Genomic DNA, 16,877 nt, shown 5'->3' with positions numbered 1-16,877 from the left:
CGACCTGAGCTGACCTCTTGTTATCAGGCAAGGTCAACCTATTCCTCAACAGGAACCTGGAGGCCTAAGCAGTGTATGGGGCCTGCAGACTCAACCATGGATTCTTTCATCTTTAATAGTGATGTGAGATCTTTACTGTCTACTTGACCCACTGAAACAGGCAACCAGGACATTGGTTTGATATCTCTTCAGTCTCATCGCCTCTGATAATGTAACACTGCACGGGAAGGTCAGCCGAGATTAAGTGCCAGATCCATGCGGCGGTTTGAACCTGCAACCTTCTGACTCAATTAGGTCATTACCCTAATGTAGCTGATATTGCTGGAAGAAGTTAGGATGCAAGCTCATGAAGACTAAGAAATGTCTCAAACCTCAAAGGGATTCATATATCGTCTTTGAATGAGAACAGGATCAATAAAAAGACTTGCATTTATTTAGTGCCTTTCATGATCATAGGATGGCCCAAAATGCTTTACAAACAATAAAGTGTTTTTGAGATGTAGTCACTGACTCCCCAGTGCAACCGTGATGGTGCCCCCCCCCCCAATGGACCATTTACACATAACAACTAGTTCCTAGCTAATTAGTTCCTAACACTTTACAGATGGCTATAACAATATATAACATCCCTTTTTCTTTAAAACATAATGCCCCTATATCACTATAACTGCCAATATAAATAAAGAAGATTATCATCCAACATGGAAATAATCTTAACCCCTTTTTAGAGTCTTTTACAGTGTGTATATTCTTTTTTAAAAAATATTATTCACGGTATCGCTTGGGTGGTAAGATGTTGTGCCTCCATCTTGTAGATTTGGCATTTGTTGCTCTCAGTGGTGAGTTGGCACGCTGTGCAGGTGATGTTGTGTCACTTGCTGGTGATGTTGTTAATGTTGTCTTGCTGGATAGTGATGTTTCCGGTGTTGTTGATGGTCTTTTCTGTTGTTCCAGCTCAGGTGTAGGTCGAATATGGATTCTGTTCCTTCTCATTTGGTTACCAGTTTCGGTCTCAATGATATATGACCTTGGAGTCTCAGCTTCACTAACAACTTTTGCTGGGCTCCAGGTTTTCATGATTGGATCCTGTACGTGTACAATTTGTCTTTTCAACAGCTGGGATTTAGCATATTTGTTGAAGTGTTGCTCTCCTCTTACCTATGCTTCAGTGAGTTGTTATCTCACTTCCTCCTGGTCACTTGAAGGATGTATTTTGCTTAGCAGAGTTGTCTTATATTTTTTTCCATTTCACAGCTCTGCAGGTGATTTCTTGTCAACCTTGAGAGGTGTGGATCGGGGTGGCAATAAGGCCAGGTTTGTGTCTTCCTTCATCTCTTGGCATTTCACAAGTGTCCTTTTGACCGTCTGGACGTGTCTTTCAGGTGTACAAAATCATGAGAGGTATAGGCAGGGTGGATAGCAAGAAGCCTTTTCCCAGAGTGGGGGATTCAATTACTAGGGGTCACGAGTTCAAAGTGAGAGGGGAAAAGTTTAGGGGGGATATGCGTGGAAAATTCTTTACGCAGAGGGTGGTGGGTGCCTGGAACGCGTTGCCAGCGGATGTGGTAGACGCGGGCACGATAGCGTCTTTTAAGATGTATCTAGACAGATACATGAATGGGCAGGAAGCAAAAAGATACAGACCCTTAGAAAATAGGCGACATGTTTAGATAGAGGATTTGGATCGGCGCAGGCTTGGAGGGCCGAAGGGCCTGTTCCTGTGCTGTAATTTTCTTTGTTCTTTGTTCTATAAATCTTTGTCCCCATGGGTAGTATGGTAATGAGATGATGGTGTTGAACCCATACTGGTCAGCGAATTCCTTAAATTCTCTGGATGTAAATTGGGTGCCATTGTCACATATTAACCTTTCAGGAATCCCTTGCTTAGTGAACAGATGTCGTGCTGCTGAGATTGTTATTGTGCTCTCAAGTCTTTCATCTTCCAGATAAAAGGGAATTTTGAGTAGTAGTCTGCGATTATGAGATACCATTCTTGATTATGTGTGAATAAATCGACTCCTACAGTATGCCATGGTCTGGGTGGTACTTCAGTTGCTACCACCTCCTCTTTCTGTTGTGAGTTTCTATATTTCTGGCATACATTGCATGTAGAGACTATATTTTCGATATCTTTGTCTATGCCTATTCGGTACACGGCTGATCTGGCTCTGAGCTTACATTTCTCCATTCTCATATGGCCTTCATGTATCTTTTGGAGAAGTTCTTCCTGCATTGTTTTGGGTATGATTATTCTGGATCTGGTCAGCAGAACACCATCTTCTAGTGAGATGTCATCTCTGATAGACCAGTACTGCTGTATTGCTGGCTGTGTGTGCTGTATCCTATCAGGCCATCCCTGGATCACTTGCTGAGAGTGCCTCTGTAACTCCTCATCTTTGCTGGTCTGATCTCTAATTTGACTCAGTTTCGGTGGTGTTATGTTCACTAGGTGATGAATCTTTATGCCTGGATCTTCTATCCCATGTTTCTCCTGTGGTGACAACCGAGATAGGGTGTCTACCAGCACTATTTCTCTTCCTGGCTTATATTTCAGAGTGAAATCATAGCTCTGAAACCTCAGGAGTAACCTCTGCAGTCTTGCTGGTGCCTTACATAGATTTTTCTTGTAGATCTGCTCTAGTGGACGATGATCACTCTCCACTGTGAACTTCCTCCTACAGAAATATGTGTAGAACTTCTCACATCCATACACGACCGCCAAAAGCTCTCTCTCCATGTTGGCATATCTTGTCTCAGCTGATGTCAGAGCTTTGGATGCAAATGCTATTAGCTTTCCCTCTTGTACCAGGGCTGCTTCCAGTCCTTTTGTGGAAGTATCTACTTGCAGAGTGACAGGTTTCTTTCTGTTGTAGTACGGCAGACTTGTCTCCTTGCATACTACCTTTCTGAGTTTGTTGAAACTCCTGTCATGTGATTCTGACCACTGGTACTCTACATCTTCTTTCATCAACTCCCGCAGGTTTGCTGTGTGTTCCGACATGTGAGGAATAAAGGAGCTCATGTATTGTATCAAACCAAGGAAACTTCTCAACTCTCTCTTATCTCTTGGGACTTCCATCCCCGAGATGGCTGAAATTCTTTCAGGGCTCGGCTTAACTCCATCAAGTATGTACACCATTCCGAAGAATTGGCATTCTGTCACTTTCACAATGCATTTTGTCTGTGTTTAGCTGAATCCCAGCTTTCCTGGTTCTCTCCATGGCTTCATACAAAGAACAAAGAAAGAACAAAGAAAATTACAGCACAGGAACAGGCCCTTCGGCCCTCCAAGCCTGCGCCGATCCAGATCCTCTACCTAAACATGTCGCCTATTTTCTAAGGGTCTGTATCTCTTTGCTTCCTGCCCATTCATGTATCTGTCTAGATACATCTTAAAAGACGCTATCGTGTTCGCATCTACCACCTCCGCTGGCAATGCGTTCCAGGCACCCACCACCCTCTGCGTAAAGAACTTTCCACGCATATCCCCCCTAAACTTTTCCCCTCTCACTTTGAACTCGTGACCCCTAGTAATTGAATCCCCCACTCTGGGAAAAAGCTTCTTGCTATCCACCCTGTCTATACCTCTCATGATTTTGTACACCTCAATCAGGTCCCCCCTCAACCTCCACCTTTCTAATGAAAATAATCCTAATCTACTCAACCTCTCTTCATAGCTAGCGCCCTCCATACCAGGCAACATCCTGGTGAACCTCCTCTGCACCCTCTCCAAAGCATCCACATCCTTTTGGTAATGTGGTGACCAGAACTGCATGCAGTATTCCAAATGTAGCCGAACCAAAGTCCTATACAACTGTAACATGACCTGCCAACTCTTGTACTCAATACCCCGTCCGATGAAGGAAAGCATGCCGTATGCCTTCTTGACCACTCTATTTACCTGCATTGCCACCTTCAGGGAACAATCTCTCTGTTCATCAATTTTCCCCAGGCTTCATGTAGATGGTTGTCACGATCTTTTCCATCTACACCATATATCTGTATATCATCAACTATGCCGACTGCTCCTTTGCATCCCCTGTATGTCTTGTCTACTTTCTGCTGGAACACATCCTGGCTCACTTTGAGGCCAAAGGGTAGATGCAGGAATTTGTACCGTCCAAAGAGTGCGTTGTATGTTGTCAACAGTGAAGATTCTGTGTCTACCTTCACATTCCAGTAGCCATTTCTGGCATCAAGCTTGCTGAAAACTTTTGCCCCACCCAGTGCAGCCGTGAATGTGGCCCCCTACTTTTTTTTAGAGTTTTCGCACGGGGCACTCAGTTTTTCTGTCTCTCTCTCTCTGGCACTGATTTGGGTCACTTTTCTCAATCTGATGCTTTTAAAAATGTTCTAGGTTTGCTCACAGACACTCGCTGCCACCATGTTTTGTCTTTATGTTGTTTTCTGGTTCCCATATTTTGGAAAGAATCACTTTAAACTTGGAAAAGGCTGGAGTCAGTCTTTTTTATTACAGCACCATGCTCTGCGCTATAGAACCTGATTCAACTGGTTCTTGTGTTACATATAACATGACTCTCCAGTGCAGCTGTGAATGTGCCGCCCCCCTCACACATCCCCTCTAAACTTTGCCCCTCGCACCTTAAACCTATGCCCCCTAGTAACTGACTCTTCCACCCTGAGAAAAAGCTTCTGTCTATCCACTCTGTCCATGCCGCTCATAACTTTGTAAATCTCTATCATGTCGCCCCTCCACCTCCGTCGTTCCAGTGAAAACAATCTGAGTTTATCCAACCTCTCCTCATAGCTAATGCCCTCCAGACCAGGCAACATCCTGGTAAACCTCCTCTGTACCCTCTCCAAAGCCTCCACGTCCTTCTGGTATTGTGGTGACCAGAATTGCACACAATATTCTAAGTGTGGCCTAACTAAAGTTCTGTACAGCTGCAGCATGACTTGCCAATTTTTATACTCTATGCCCCGACCGATGAAGGCAAGCATGCCGTATGCCTTCTTGACTACCTTATCCACCTGCGTTGCCACTTTCAGTGACCTGTGGACCTGTACGCCCAGATCTCTCTGCCTGTCAATACTCCTAAGGGTTCTGCCATTTACTGTATACTTCCCACCTGCATTAGACCTTCCAAAATGCATTACCTCACATTTGTCCGGATTAAACTCCATCTGCCATTTCTCCGCCCAGTCTCCAACCGATCTATATCCTGCTGTATCCTCTGACAATCCTCATCACTATCCGCAACTCCACCAACCTTTGTGTCGTCCGCAAACTTACTAATCAGACCAGCTACATTTTCCTCCAAATCATTTATATATACTACAAACAGCAAAGGTCCCAACTAGATCCTAGCTAATTAGTTCCTAACACTTTACAGATAGTATAACAATATATAACATATATAACAAATTCCCATGCCTTTCTTCAAAATTATGCATGGGATTTTCTATGCCCACCTGAGAGGGAAGGCGGAGCCTTGGTTTGATGTCTCATCCAAAAGATGGCACCTCTGACAGTGCATCACTCCGTCAGTAATGTACTGGAGTGTCAGCCTTGATCAGGTTCAAATACCCTGCCAGCAATTACTGTCTACAACAACAACAATAACTTGTATTTATATAGCATCTTTAATGTAATAAAACATCCAAAGCTGCTTCACAGCAGCATTATAAAGGCAATTATGACATTAAGCCACATAGGAGATATTAGAACAGATGATCAAAAGCTTGATCAAAGGGGTAGGTTTTAGGGGCTGTCTTCAAGGAGGAAAGAGAGTTAGAGAGGTGGAGAGTTTAAGAGAGGGAACTCCAGAACTTAGGGTCTAGGTAGTTGAAGGCACTGCTGCCAAGGATGGAGCGATTAAAATCGGGAATGCTTAAGTCGCCAGAATTAGAGGAGCACAAATATCTCGGAGGGGGCTGTGGGTCTTTATATAGGATTATATAGGAGATACAGCATAGAAATAGGCCATTCGGTCCAACTAGTCCATACCAGCATTTATGCTCCACTCGAGCCACCTCCCATCTTATCTCATCTAAATCTATCATCGTAACCCTCGATTCTCTTCTCCCTCATATGCTTATCTAGTTTCTCCTTATATGCTGGAGGAGACTACAGTGATATGCAGAGACCAGACCATGGGGGGATTTGAAAATAAGCAGCAGAATTTTACAATTGAGGCATTGCTTAAGGCCAATGAGCGCAGGGGTGATGGATGAATGGGATTTGATGTGAGTTAGGACATGGACCTCAAGTTTACTGAAGGTAGAATGTGGGAGACTGGCCAGGGGTGCAGTGGAATAGTCAAGTCTGGAGGTAATAAAGGCACGGATGAAGGTTTCAGCAGCAGAAGGGCTGAGGCAGGGCGCAGTTGGATACTACGGAAGGTGGAATTAGGAGGTCTTAGTGGTGGCGCTGATTTGTGTCTAGCACAGGGTTGTCCAACATACAGCCCACGGGCTACAATCCGGCCCGCCGAAGGTTTCCATCCAGCCGCGGATATATTTCAGAGATGAGAAATTTCCCATTGGCTTCTTCTTTCAGACCGGCTTTTTAAAAAATCACAAGTCAGTTTCATAGCCAACAGGTGTTGACATGGGGGACAGCAGGTTCTCAACTTTGGACAGATTCGGAGTTTTCTGGTGGGTTCTGACTTTCTTTTAAAAGCTTGCCGACAAACCACAAATCTGTCCAAAGTTGGGAAACCACTGTTCTTGCTGTCAGCACCTGCATTAGAGCTCTTTTTAAAAACTGACCGATCCCTGCAACTGTCAGAGACAGAAGGTGAGAAAGAAGGGAACAGAGAGAGGGGGAATAGAGAGAGAAGGGGAACAGAGAGAGGGGGGATCAGAAAGAGAAGGGGTGACACAGAGAGAAAGAGCAGGGGACAGATGGGGGGGGGGCACAGAGAGAGAGGTCACAGAGAGGGTGAAATAACACAGAGAGGGTGTAACAACACAGAAATAGGGAACATGGAGAGGGGGGACACAGGGCGAGAGAGGGAGAGAGATAGTGATCAAGATCACGGTCAGGACATCTATCTGGAATATTCTGTATCGCTAGAAGAAGTGTGCAGGCCATCATTGACTACTTGTGCAAGCAAAAAAATGCCAGGTATCTCACTAAATCAGTGTCCAACATAGTGATGAGAAAGTAAGTAATTAAATTAATCATCTTATTTAAAGCTTCTTCACAAAAATGCCCATTTGTTATTGTTTTGATTAATAGCAAGATAAATTTTTAATTCCTTTATCTTTCAAAAATTGTCTCACCGGCCCCCTATGTAAGACAAAATTGTAATGTGCTCCCTCCCGCATCAACGCCCATGTGAGGTTGGTCAACTCTGGTCTGGCATCATACATAAAGAATGGTCACTTGAATATGGTTCCAGAAGGATGCTAGGACCCTACCCCACTAAGACTTAGTAGGGCCACTATTAAAAAAAGCAATTCAGGCATTTTTGTCCTTGTCTGTGACACTCATGTCCAAAGCCTGCTACCTGACATACAATGGGCAGTCAGCAGCCCATTTCTCGCTATTGGCACCTTACAGTGTAGACCTGGCATTCCCAGAACGTCACAACCAGTGCAGCTGAAACAACACCAATCTACACGATGGTCAACAACCAATCCCAATGACAAGCAGCAAACCAATTGCTGCAGCAGATACAAACAGCAAAGGACAATGGGCAGATTAATCAATGGTGTGCTATCTTCAGGGTTGGGAAGGAGGATCAAGACAAGAACTTTTCTGAAGGTAAGTTTTTATTTATTTTTTAATGACCTTATTGTGGAGTTCGGAGGAGCAGGAGCTGTGCACCCACCCACCCCAAGCATCATGCTCAATTCATTTTCAGTCACCACCTGCCCTCCTTCCAATTGCCTCCACAACCCAACTCTGCCTACTGAGACCAAAGAACTGCTTTGGGGACATGACTGAGAAACAATTTAGGCCAGTAGACCAAATTCAGATTGTCTTATCATCTGCTTCATAAGCTGCCAATCTCTAGGCTTAATTCTTTTTTCGAATAGTGCCACCCAAACAGGTAAAATAGTTTAAATATAGATTAGACATATCACTTAACCATGTTTAAATGAGACTTGCACTTACAACCTTCCAACTTACAGGCCAACCATATCTCAAACTAATTTCCACTCCTCCATCCATCTCCCCATGCTCAGACCAGGGACACAGTGAGGTCCAATTGCAGTACTTTAGTCTGGACTGACCTCAGCCAACTCAGCACAAACGTGGATTCAAACCTCAAACATCCCCTTTTTTGCATGGCAGCACTTTTATACAGTTGGCCTTTTGTGAGTAGCCAGGAGGGCTAGTTCCATGAGGCATCTCTTCTTCTTCCAGGGCCTGCTACTGCATGTTGTTGCTATACCACTTTGGATACAAACAAAAAAAATCATACTTTTTTTAATATCACTGCTGCAAAAGTGCTGTGGAATAATTATCTTTTTGATTATATGATGCATTAGTCCTTGCCTAATCAGCCCAACATTGAATAACCGTGTGCTTGACATTGGAATTAATTGATTTTGCTTTGATTTAATAAAGACAGGTATGAAGTACATTAGCTGTATAATTTGAGCCTCAGCGTGGAGGAATTGTTCTGAACTAACTGTTCTGCATAAATGGCAGGCTATCATTTTTATTGCTGCAATCTAAAACTGATTCTGGAATTAAGTTTATAATTCATACTTCAAACTTCCAAGAGCAGTCCTCTCCAACATGGATTTAATGAGATGTCTTTGAAAACTTACCAAGTAGCTTAATGATAGCACGAGTATAAATTATGGATACGCTTTAAAATGTGTCGCTCTGTGATCCTGTTCAGAACCTACCTAATTGCTTTAATTGTTAAATTTTATTATCTCAATCATTCACATGCACTTGAGCACAAAATGGAAACGTGTTTTGGGCTCAGTTTGAATTTTGCGCCCAATTCGCATCTCGTTGCAGGATTGTCTTGCACCTGAATGTTCCCTACTCATCGCGTTGGCCCTGGGTTCATTTCCCTTCTAGACAATGCTCTTCATATTCACATGATATAGCAGCATGTCCCACATCCCTCTCCTCCATAAACTTAAGCTCCTCCAAATCTCTCTGTCGTGGCCCTATCTCTGTAACCGCCTCCTGCCCTACAACACTCCGAGATCTCTGCGCTCCTCCAATTCTGGCCTCTTGTCTATCCCCGATTTTAATGACAACCATGCCTTCAGTTGCTTTGGCCCCGAGCTCCTGAATTCTCTTCCTAAACCTCTCCACCTCTCCCTGTTTTAAGTCACTCCTTAAAACATACCTCTTTGTCCAAGCTTTTGGTCACCTGTCCCTAATATCTCCTTATATGGCTTGGTGTCAGATTTTGTCTCAAAGTGTCTTGGGATGTTTTACAATGTTAAAGGTGCTATATAAATGCAGGTGTTGATGTTTGCCAACCAACAAACAGATTCTCTATCATGTCTCCATATTAGGTTATCCTCATCGCTCCTTCATTGGTGGCCTCCTTGGCAAAGGCTATCAACTGTTTAAAATCTATTTATAACCTTTGTTAAAGGCTCGTGAATTTTTGCTATCATAACCCCATCATTTTAAAAAGGAGCAAAGAGACATATTTGGAAGCTACAGACCAATGAGTTTAACATCTGATGCAAGGAAAAGTCTTTGAAATGACCTTGAGCGTGCCAGCAGACAAATGCTTGAGAAAGCATAACTTGTAAATGAAGGGAACTGATAAGAAAGATTTGCATTTATATAGCACCTTTCACAATCTCAGTCTGGCCTAAAATGATTTATAACCAATCATGTACTTTTGAAGTAAAAACAGAAAGTGCTGGAAATACTCATCATGTCAGGCAGCATCTGTGGAGAGAAAAACAGAGTTAACGTTTCAGATCTGTGAAAGATTTGCTTCTCTCTCCACAGATGCTGCCAGTCCTGCTGAATATTTCCAGCACTTTCTTTTTTTATTTCGGATTTACAGCATCTGCAGCATTTTGCTTTAAAGTACTTTTGAAGTGTAGTTACTGTTGTAGTGTAGGAAATGCGGAAACCAATTTATGCACAGCAAGCTCCCACAAATGACAATGTGATAATGACTAGATAATCTGTTTTTGTGATGTTGATTGAGGGACAAATATTGGCAAGGACATCTCGGAGAACTCTCCTGCTCTTCACCAAATAGTGCCATGAGAATCTTTATGTTCAGCTGAGAGGGCAGACCGGGCCCTGGCTTAATGTCTCATCTGAAAGACAGTGCCCCCGACAGTGCAGCACTCCCTCAGTACAGCACTGGAGTGTCAGCCTAGAATTTTGTACACAGGTTAGTGATAGAGGCATCAAATTTAGCTACTCTGATGGAGTTTTTCTTACTGAAGAAGCTGCTGGCCTAGCGATAGGGGAGAAATCCAAATAATATGAGATGCTTGGATTTTGAGAAAGTCTTTGACAAGAATTCATGCCAGAACCACGCCACAGTTCCATCTCTCCCCCTTGGCTGGAAGTTCTTTCTTCATGAATTATATTTACAGATATAATTCATCCACAGCTGAGGAAGGTCAAGGCAAGAAAAAAGAAGTGAATTGTAGAGGTGGGATTGGACATGGAATGCTGTATAATTTTTTAAATTTCTTTTATGGGATGTGGGCATCACTGGCTAGGCCAGCATTTATTGCCCATCCCTTATTTGCCCTTGAGAAGGTGGTGGTGAGTCGCCTTCTTGAACTGCAGCAGTCCATGTGGGGTAGGAAGGGAGTTCCAGGATTTTGACGCAGCGACAGGGAAGGAACAGCGATATAGTTCCAAGTCAGGATGGTGTGTGACTTGCAGGGGAACTTATGTGATATACATAAATGATTTGGAGGAAAGTATAGGTGGTCTGATTAGCAAGTTTGCAGACGACACTAAGATTGGTGGAGTAGCAGATAGTGAAGGGGACTGTCAGAGAATACAGCAGAATATAGATAGATTGGAGAGTTGGGCAGAGAAATGGCAGATGGAGTTCAATCAGGACAAATGCGAGGTGATGCATTTTGGAAGATCCAATTCAAGAGTGAACTATACAGTAAATGGAAGAGTCCTGGGGAAAATTGATGTACAGAGAGATTTGGGTGTTCAGGTCCATTGTTCCCTGAAGGTGGCAACGCAGGTCAATAGAGTGGTCAAGAAAGCATACGGCATGCTTTCCTTCATCGGACGGGGTATTGAGTACAAGGGTTGGCAGGTCATGTTCCAGTTGTATAAGACTTTGGTTCGGCCACATTTGGAATACTGTGTGCAGTTCTGGTCACCACATTACCAAAAGGATGTAGATGCTTTGGAGAGGGTGCAGAGGAGGTTCACCAGGATGTTGCCTGGTATGGAGGGCCCTAGCTATGAAGAGAGGTTGAGCAGATTAGGATTATTTTCATTAGAAAGACGGAGGTTGAGGGGGGACCTGATTGAGGTGTACAAAATCATGAGAGGTATAGACAGGGTGGATAGCAAGAAGCTTTTTCCCAGAGTGGGGGATTCAATTACTAGGGGTCACGAGTTCAAAGTGAGAGGGGAAAAGTTTAGGGGGGATATGCGTGGAAAGTTCTTTACGAAGAGGGTGGTGGGTGCCTGGAACGCGTTGCCAGCGGAGGTGGTAGACGCGGGCACGATAGCGTCTTTTAAGATGTATCTAGACAGATACATGAATGGGCAGGAAGCAAAGAGATACAGACCCTTAGAAAATAGGCAACTTGTTTAGATAGAGGATCTGGATCAGCGCAGGCTTGGAGGGCCGAAGGGCCTGTTCCTGTGCTGTAATTTTCTTTATTCTTTGTTCTTACCGGTGGTGGTGTTCCCATGCATCTGCTGCCCTTGTCCTTCTAAGTGGTAGAGGTCACGGGTTTGGAAGGTGCTGTCTAACGACCCTTGGTGTGTTGCTGCAGTGCATCTTGTAGATGATACACACTGCTGTCACTGGGCATCTGTGGTGGAGGGAGTGAGTGTTGAAGGTGGTGGATGGGGTGCCAATCACATGGGCTGCTTTGTCCTGGATGGTGTTGCGCTTCTTGAGTGTTATTAGTTTTAGTTTAGTTTAGTTTAGAGATACAGCACTGAAACAGGCCCTTCGGCCCACCGAGTCTGTGCCGACCATCAACCACCCATTTATACTAATCCTAGACTAACCCCATATTCATACCAAACATCCCCACCTGTCCCTATATTTCCCTACCACTTACCTATACTAGTGGCAATTTATAATGGCCAATTTACCTACCAACCTGCAAGTCTTTTGGCTTGAGGGAGGAAACCGGAGCACCTGGAGAAAACCCACGCAGACACAGGGAGAACTTGCAAACTCCACAAAGGCAGTACCCAGAATTGAACCCGGGTCGCTGGACCTGTGAGGCTGCGGTGCTAACCATTGTGCCACTGTGCCACCCATAGGAGCCGCAACCATCAGGCAAGTGGAGGGTATTTCATCACACTCCTGAATTATGCCTTGTAGATGGTGGACAGGCTTTGGGGAGTCAGGAGGTAAGTTACTCCAAAGGATCTAACCCAGGCAGAAGAAGAGAAAATCCAGAGATTTACAGCTCAGCTATGGGATCCGCTCCTGAGTCACTTTGTAAAAAGTAATGAGATAAAGGACACAGCAATTCCAAAGTTTAAGATTCTCCATCTCCTCACACCTTCAAACAGTAGCCAGACATTTTACCGGAAGCATTTTGAGGATCAATTAAGGGCAGAGTGGAAACTCCACCCAACCCAATGGCTTCCCCCTTGACCCAGCCAATGTCATGAGACAAAGACGATCAACGTGTTTTGGGTGGGTGGTAACTGTGGTGCTTTTGTGGCACCTCCTTCAGGTGAATGGGCTATTTGCAGTGCTACTGTGCATCATTTTGCAGAGTAGGTTGACGATGATCAAAATTTATTGTCTGCTTTATTCTGTCCACTGACATCCTGTTAAATACAGCCCACTGGTGCCCACATCCAACTAGACCGTTGGAGTAGCCTCAAGTGCCCCTGTAGCATATCTGCCACCCCATTCAAAGGCTAAGCCTGTGCTAGATCGTTCTGAGGATGGCTCCTCCCATACCATTACCTGGCAGCTTTTGCTGATCTTTGGCAAAGAGGATCAATCATTGTGTTAGGCATTAAACTTTACATTTTACAGAAAACCCTGCTGAATAAAATGTAGTTTTATTTTATCATTTCTGCCTTTTGATTTTGTTATTCACTAAATGGTGCAGCCAGGCAATGCAGGCTGAGAAATTGAACCGTGCTTGAATCTGACCGTGATCTTGGTGTTGTGCAGGCTGCATGCCTAGTGAGGCCGGCGGCAGATTGGTCCGCCAGCCTTGTTCATTTATTACCGGTGAGATGTGGCCATCAGTCGCTGTCGCAGAGTCAGTTCACTGGTCGTGGAGGGAGAGTGAATTCTCTGCGAGTCCCACTCTTTGAACATTTATACTTAGGTTTGGTGGTTTTGAAAAGTGCTCAGATGGCAGAGCAAAGGAATCAATGAACAATGTGAACACTTTGTAAGCCGGATTTGACACTCCACTGGATTTATACTCTTTCTACTTCTTTGGCCTCCTTGTCTCGAGAGACAATGGGTAAGCGCCTAGAGGTGGTCAGTGGTTTGTGAAGCAGCGCCTGGAGTGGCTATAAAGGCCAATTCTAGAGTGACAGACTCTTCCACAGGCGCTGCAGTTAAAATTGGTTGTCGGGGCGGATACACAGTTGGCTCTCTCCTCGCACTTCTGTCTTTTTTCCTGCCAACTGCTAAGTCTCTTCCACTCGCCACACTTTAGCCCCGCCTTTATGGATGTCCGCCAGCTCTGGCGATCACTGGCAACTGACTCCCACGACATGTGGTCAAAGTCACAGGAATGCATGTCGCGTTTGCAGACGTCTTTAAAGCGGAGACATAGACGGCCAGTGGGTTTGATAACAGTGACGAGCTCGCTGTACAATGCGTCCTTGGGGATCCTACCATCTTCCATGCGGCTCACATGGCCAGGCCATCTCAAGCGCCGCTGACTCAGTAGTGTGTATAAGCTGGGGATGTTGGCCGCCTCGAGGACTTCTGCGTTGGAGATACGGTCCTGCCACCTGACGCCAAGGATTCTCCGGAGGCAGCGAAGATGAAATGAGTTGAGACGTCGCTCTTGGCTGATATACATTGTCCAGGCCTGGCTTCCGTAGAGCAAGGTACTGAGGACACAGGCTTGATACACTCGGACTTTTGTGTTCCGTGTCAGTGCACCATTTTCCCACACCCTCTTGGCCAGTCTGGACGTAGCACTGGAAGCCTTTCCCATGCGCTTGTTGATTTCTGCATCTAGGGACAGGTTACTGGTGATAGTTGAGCCTAGGTAGGTGAACTCTTGAACCACTTCCAGAGCGTGGTCGCCAATATTGATGGATGGAGCATTTCTGACGTCCTGTCCCATGATGTTCGTTTTCTTGAGGTTGATGGTTAGGCCAAATTCGTTGCAGGCAGCCGCAATTCCTGCCAATGAGTCTCTCAGACACTCTTCTGTGTGGGACATTAATGCAGCATCGTCAGCAAAGAGGAATTCCCTGATGAGGACCTTCCATACTTTGGGCTTCGCCCTAAGATGGGCAAGGTTGAACAACCTGCCCCCTGATCTTGTGTGAAGGAAAATTCCTTCTTCTGAAGACTTGAACGCATGTGAGGGCAGCAGGGAGAAGAAGATCCCAAACAGAGTAGGTGCGAGAACACAGCCCTGTTTCACGCCACTCAGGATAGGAAAGGAGTCTGATGAGGCACTGCTATGCTGAATTGTGCCTTTCATATTGTCATGGAATAAGGTGATGATACTTAGTAGCTTTAGTGGACATCCAATCTTTGCTAATAGTCTGAAGAGACCACGTCTGCTGACGAGGTCAAAGGCTTTGGTGAGATCTATGAAAGCAACGTAGAGGGGCATCTGTTGTTCGCGGCATTTCTCCTATAGCTGGGGAAGGGAGAACAGCATGTCAATGGTGGATCGCTCTGCTCGAAAGCCACACTGTGCCTCAGGGTAGACACGCTCAGCCAGCATCTGGAGTCTGTTTAAAACGACTCGAGTGAAGACCTTCCCCACTTTGCTGAGCAGGGAGATTCCATGGTAGTTGTTGCAGTCACCGCGGTCACCCTTGTTCTTATAGAGGGTGATGATGTTGGCATCGCGCATGTCCTGTGGTACTGCTCCCTCATCCCAGCACAGGCAAAGCAGTTCATGGAGTGCTGAAAGTATAGCAGGCTTGGCACTCTTAATTATTTCAGGGGTAATGCCGTCCTTCCCAGGGGCTTTTCTGCTGGCGAGAGAATCAATGGCATCACTGAGTTCCGATTTTGCTGGCTGTTCGTCCAGCTCATCCATGACTGGCAGAGACTGGGCTGCATTGAGGGCGGTCTCAGTGACAACATTTTCCCTGGAGTACAGTTCTACATAGTGCTCCACCCAGCACTCCATTTGCTTGTATTGGTCAGTGATCGTGTTCCCTGATTTAGACTTGAGGGAGACGATCTTCTTGATGGTTGGCCCAAAAGCTCTCTTAATGCCATCATACATACCTCTGATGTTTCTGTTGTCGGAGGCCAGCTGAATACGACTGCATAGGTGTTGCCAGTAGTCATTTGCACAGCGATTGGCTGTTCTTTGTGCAGTGCTGCTGGCTACTTTAAGTGCTACGGGTGGGGGCTTTCTTGTAGTTCAACAGTGCAACGTGCTTAGCGGCTATGACAGGTTCCAACTCTTCAATGTGAGATTGAAACCAGTCTGCATTCTGCTTCTCACATGGTGTCAAACTGAACTAATGTGATCCCATCCACTCCAGGGATTCTCTCTTCTGCCTCACTCCAGAATCTGCTTGAACTCCGCCTCCCAATTCACAACACCAACTTAGAATTGGTGCAAAGCTAACAATGATTCACTCCTATGCTAAATGAGCTGTTGTATATGAACCTACAAATACCAATTTCTTTTTATCTGATTTCATCAAAACACTTGGGCTGTTTATGTTCTGCTTGGTCATCTATGCAGGAATTATTGTTGCAGTGGTAAAATTACTAAAACACCACTCACATAGCATCGCAGTCAATGATTAAGAATTGGAACAACCCCATAAATCATAGCAAGTTGGCATGGAGCAGACTGCACACGGTGGGTACATGATTTAATATTTGTCCAGCAGAGCAGGTAGATTACACCTCCGTTCCAGTGGGGTTTTATTTACCATGCAGTATTATTACAGTAAATTGCTGGTTGCCTGTTATTTCAGTCAGGCCCACTCTTTAACAACGGATTTAATTGGTGCTGTAATCCATTTAGCATTGCATTTAATTGACCCTTAGCCTGCTTGAAACCTAAACATCTTATTTAGCAGAAAGGCTTGTGTGGTGCTGTTGAAATTAACGGCGAAAAATACAAATCCAGAGTCATTAAACTCTCAGTTGGGTTTACAGCCAAATAACCAATCTACCATTATAATCACAGGGAAAATAATCAGGATGGATTATTCACTGCTGTTTGGATTCGGATGAGCAGAGTCTCGGAAACTGGAACCCAGCAGAACCCCAAGGGAATTTTAGGGTCTAGGAGTTTGGTGTTCCTGCCCAGTCACCAACTAATGTGTGTCTCGATTGTGCCTGCTGTCAGGTTTTCAAGCCTGTTTACTTTTCTTCCTTACTTTGTGAGAAGAAGTCCAATAATACATGCATGCAGCATACTAATGCAGACATTTAAAAGTGCTGATATGTATTATTTGGCATTAAAAGAAAGCAGCTCGTTACAATTCCAATTTAAAGGAACTTAAGTAAATAATTGTGAACTTTGTTGGCGTTCTAACTTAGTATTTCCCAGAAAAAGCTTCTAAATATTTTAGGCCCTTTTTATGTTATTTT

This window comes from Heterodontus francisci, chromosome 1 (genome assembly GCF_036365525.1).
Source record: "Heterodontus francisci isolate sHetFra1 chromosome 1, sHetFra1.hap1, whole genome shotgun sequence".
Taxonomy (NCBI): Eukaryota; Metazoa; Chordata; class Chondrichthyes; order Heterodontiformes; family Heterodontidae; genus Heterodontus; species Heterodontus francisci.
Note: the sequence above shows the minus strand (reverse complement) of the source record.